We start from the raw sequence: 5,144 nt of genomic DNA, 5'->3' as shown, positions 1-5,144 counted from the left end.
GACAAACTATTAAAAAAGTAAACCAAGTATACATAATTTAGTTGACTTAGCTATAAGAACAACGACCTTGGAACTATTGGTAGTAGAAACAACGGTAGAAGGTCTAAGAGCAAGAGGAAGATCTCCAACACGATGAGCAGATCTAATGAAGACTCAAATTGAAAAATCCCTACATGAAACCGTCCAAGTTGCATAGGTTCTCAGCAAAGGGAGATAGAAACAAAGAATATTTAGGACCACAATGCCCTGACAACGATTCAAGGAATGAGGAGGAGGAAAATAACAGTATACTATTACATTATTGGACGTTCTAATCAATCGGAGGAAACAAATGTGTTTTCATATTTCTTTTCTTCCCATGATAAAGGCATCCTAGAACTATTCTAAGACGTTCTTGAAAATCCAAGAACAATAATTTCTTTTTCATAAAGGTACAAACCTAAAGAAACTCTTCCTTTTCTTCTGCTTCCATTAGCGCCACAGTCCAATTGAAGCATTTACCTGTTATTTCTCTCTACAATATGGGCATCCCGTGCTGCTCGTCTGCAAATTCTGACATTCAGCAAATTGTGGGCCTTATCTGCTCTTCGGCACAACAAATAATTTTTTTAGTAATTCAGTCAGGTATAAAGGTACAAATGACATATGCACCAAATACCAAATGGTGCTCTAAAGCAATAAATTTAAAAATAGTATGTATTGTAAAAAAACAGTATCAATGTAAGAATTAAAAAATAAAACATTAAAAAACTGTTTTTTAAAAAATCGCTAATACAAATTTTCCATTTTTGTCTGAAAAAAAAGTATGGTAGTACGGCTCTGGAAGTTTAAATAAGCATTTTAAATTATGATCCGAAGTAGACCTTTTAGTAAATGACATTTGAAAAAAAATTGTTAAAATCTTCAGTAGAGGTGTTTCCAATATAAAAGAGTCACACTGTACATATTCAGAACATATTGTATATATAAACTACAGATACCTACAAATACAGTCTTTTATACAACTTAATTCCTTAAAAGATGAATAAAACGCTTTATAACAAGTAATTTTCTGAGATATAAAATTTCCAATACAAAAATACGTAATTGAAAATAGAAAACAAATCTTTTAAGAAGAATTACAACTCTGGAGTGAAACTCGAAAACAGCTGTCAGATGACCGATGGACAAAACGAACCATAGAATGGAAGATACAGGATGTAGAGTTTGTACTCCAACAAGATGGTGTGATTTTTATTATCTTAAAATTGCTTAGAATTTTGGAAAATATGTTACGATATACTTTCATCATATTTACAATACGCCCTGTGCACTTTAACTCTAATCTGACAGTAATACTATGTTATATAATATGTTAAAGATATGTAGAACAGACTAAAAGTAAAAATGTTAGACTAATAATAAACATATGGGAATAACAGCTCTTTATCCCTAACGTCTCTGAATGGAAAAGAGAAGATAACAATACGAAGATTGAGGATAGGACACCCACGTTTGACACATAGTCATCTTATATCCTCTATAAACCAACATTTATGCTCCCACTGCAACGATAATCCTATCACCACAGCATAGACACAAATTTTTCCTTATGCTGTACTATCACCGCCAAGCACATCCTCACAGAATGTCAACACTAACAGGCCACTCGCATTGCTAATAGTATAAACTAGTTTAAAAGAACTGGTAGAATTAAACGGACATTTGTTCAACAAATTTAGATGGCGATCTTGCTAAAGTAACGTAATTACTTCCAACTGGAAGGACCAACCACTGGCGTGGGAAATAAGAACACAAGCAGTTTAAACAATACGTAGTTTAATAATTGAATGTTACTACAACTAAGTTAATATCTAGACAAAGTTTTAGGCGCAAGTTCTTTTATTGAAGCCGCAAATCACTGTCCACCTTACACTAGCGAAACACTACACGAGCACTGATACAGATTAAAATGTTACTAATATTTATCACTTCAACTAAGGATGTTTTCTTCAACATTAGAATACTTGACTACAAATGAGCGTTTAGCTTTTAACTGTAAGCTATGTAATAATAACTAAAATGCGAGTGTTAAAACTCTAAACAAGAAACAACCAGCTTAGCTGAGATACAATTTTATACTAACTTAAAATTCTGATTGCAATCCCTGACTATTGCAAGGGATTTTCGGGGGACGGAGGACAACTTTGATATTTCTATACAGAGGTAGATAAAACCCATCTTTCAAATTTTTTTCTAACAGGAAAATTTTTGGAGTTGGTCGGAGAAAGTTAATCTGTGGGTAAAAATATCTTTTGAATACATTAACGTGTAAGTTAATTGCTACCAGTGGCGAAGCAACACTTGAATACATTTCTTACAGAAATTTATCCAAGAACTTCTGAACTATTCAAGCCGATTCAAGAGCCCAAAAAGACTGCTTAAAGACTACACAATTGTTTGTTTAGTGTAACAAAATATAATTCACATATTATTGTTATTCTTTAATTACTTAGGTAACTGTAATGTAAATAATCACAACTCTGTACTATTGTAAACCTTTACCTGTGTCAATGACAAAATATGTCAAGACACGATAATTCGAAATAAAAAAACATATGGGAATATTTTCTACATTGTTAAAAATTAACTTATACTTAGTCTGGATGCTTTTTATTTTGGTTCAAGTAAAAATATAAAATCGAGCTATTATTAAACAGAAGTTTAAAAAAAAGTAAATGCATGGTTTCTTCTAACAAACAAATAAAAAGAGTAGCAATTGGTTTATTTAATAATTCTTTGCTGAATTTACTAATTTGTAATTAAAGTAAGTACCTATTTTATTCTTATAAGTTTTTTGTGTCCATATTAATAATAAATTTTCTTAAAAAGGGGATTTATTTTACTTTATTAACATATCGGTCAACAATTTGTGTAGGATAGTCTATGTGGCAATTATTCCTCCCAAAACGTTTAAACCCCTGAGAGTAGACAATCCCGAAGTCTGATACAGACATTAAAAAAAATCAATGTTAATGTTCCAAATATTATACATGTTGTTACCTATATAGATTTATCATTGTTTTTTCTAACAAGTTTATTCACCTAATTTTTGTTTATTGTAAATATATATCTAATTTAAGCCATGTTGTTTTTTTTTCTCTATTTAATGTTTATTTATCACTTAGTATGGAGTATTATATGACCTAAATATCCTAGTCACTGATACGTTGATGAATGTAGAAAAGAAAACAGCACTCACAATCAAATCAAAAGATAAACAAAAAGAAAATAAAAACAATCTAAAAACAAGACACTAATGTTTAAATACCCAATCGAAAAAGAAAACAAATACAAACCGATTATTGAGAGCAACGAATCCTCTACTGTAAACAACATTTCTAGACAAGGTTATTTACAAGTGTCCCGCATAGGTGTTGATATGAAAGCCGATGATCTTCTAAAATTTTTCAGTGAGATGGTACCCGATATTACTTTTAACTGCGTGGAATGGTATAGAACTGACAAATATCCACATATAAGGTGTCTTTTCCTTTCTATAAAATTGACGAAGCCTACAGACCTAATATTTGGTCCAAAGAAGCTACCGTTACAAGATTTAACTTCAAAAGAAATTTTCAGCATATAAGGAAGCTATGCTTTTCTTGCGAATCAAAATTTATATGACGTCATATGTTTTTCGGAGAACTGGCAAAGTGAAGAAAATTTAAAATTAATAAGCATCTCTGGCTTCTAGTTAGCTAATTTCTTTTGTAGGATAAAAAGAAACAAGGTGGGGTTGCAATTTATGTAAAAAAAATCTTATGTATTCTTCTCTTAATCTAAATGAATATAATGTAGAGCAAAGTTCTGAGTTTTGCGCAATTTATGTACCTTCAATAAAAACCAATATTTTAACTGTAAACAGAGCGGGTAAGGGTGACTGACTTGTTTTTGGTGAATTTTGAGAACGTCATAACGTCCTTGCTTAGTAAAGCAGACAAACTGATCATACTTGGTGATTTTAATATAAATTTTAAAATTGAATCTGACCCTTGTTTTATATTTAAAATCTATTCACATCTTTTGATCTAAAAGTAACTATAAACGACTATACTAGAATCACATACCAGTCCAGTAGTTGCATCGACAACATTATGACAAATTTTTCTGAAAATATCTACAGAGTGTGTGAATTTCAACCTTGTTTTTCTGACCATCGAGCTCAATTTTTATTTATTGACTCTGAGCATAAATTTGTTGTCACTAATCCTAAAACACTAAAACATTTCAACTGTTTATAAATTCTTCTGGTTTATAGAAACTTAAACGTGCGCTAGCTAGTACAAAGATGGACTTTTTGTATGATAATAATAATGATCCTGATTTTTTGACACTCTATCCTACGAAAATTTATAACAACTTAATAATAAAGCATTTTCCAATAAAAAAAAGTAGGACAAACTGTAGCTGAGTTTGTCTTGTTCTACTGCCATCCTTCGTTTTATCTCCTCATTTCTGATGCGATCCATTTTTGTCACTCTGCAGCTTCTTCTCATGAACTCCATTTCAGTTGCTGTGATTTTGGACCTGTAAAAGTGTTATAAATTCTCTTCTTTGTATTTCTGGTAATCTGTCTATCCCACAGTACCCCGTTCATTTGTTTAATACATGTTCTTGTCTGTGCTAATCGGCTGGTTATCTCTTGCTCGGTGGTTCCATTTTTGAGAGTATGAATCCTAAATATTTGAATTTGTCAGTGCCGTTAATTTTCCTATTATCGTAAATTTACAAGTTTCTCACTGGTTCTTGCTCTGTTGTTAAATATTCGGTCTTTTCTAGATTTATTTCCAGTCCATTTTTTGTGTATTCCTTTTCTAATTTTCGGAGCATATAGCACAGATCTTCTTTATCTTGAGCCGTTACCACTTGGTCACCTGCAAAGCTTAATGTGTACAAGAAGTTGTCCCGGATTGGTATTCCCATCCCTTGAGATTTCCTTTTCCATGGTTTTAATATTTGTTCGAGGAATATCTTGAACAGTGTCGGAGATGTAGAGCATCCCTGCAATAACCCTTTTGTGGTCTTAAATTCGTTGGAGTCGTTATAAATTTCATTTGGGCTAAAAATAAAAAAACTTCCATTATCTATTTCACATATATTTT

The sequence above is a fragment of the Diabrotica undecimpunctata genome, chromosome 2, assembly GCF_040954645.1.
Source record: "Diabrotica undecimpunctata isolate CICGRU chromosome 2, icDiaUnde3, whole genome shotgun sequence".
NCBI lineage: Eukaryota > Metazoa > Arthropoda > Insecta > Coleoptera > Chrysomelidae > Diabrotica > Diabrotica undecimpunctata.
Note: the sequence above shows the minus strand (reverse complement) of the source record.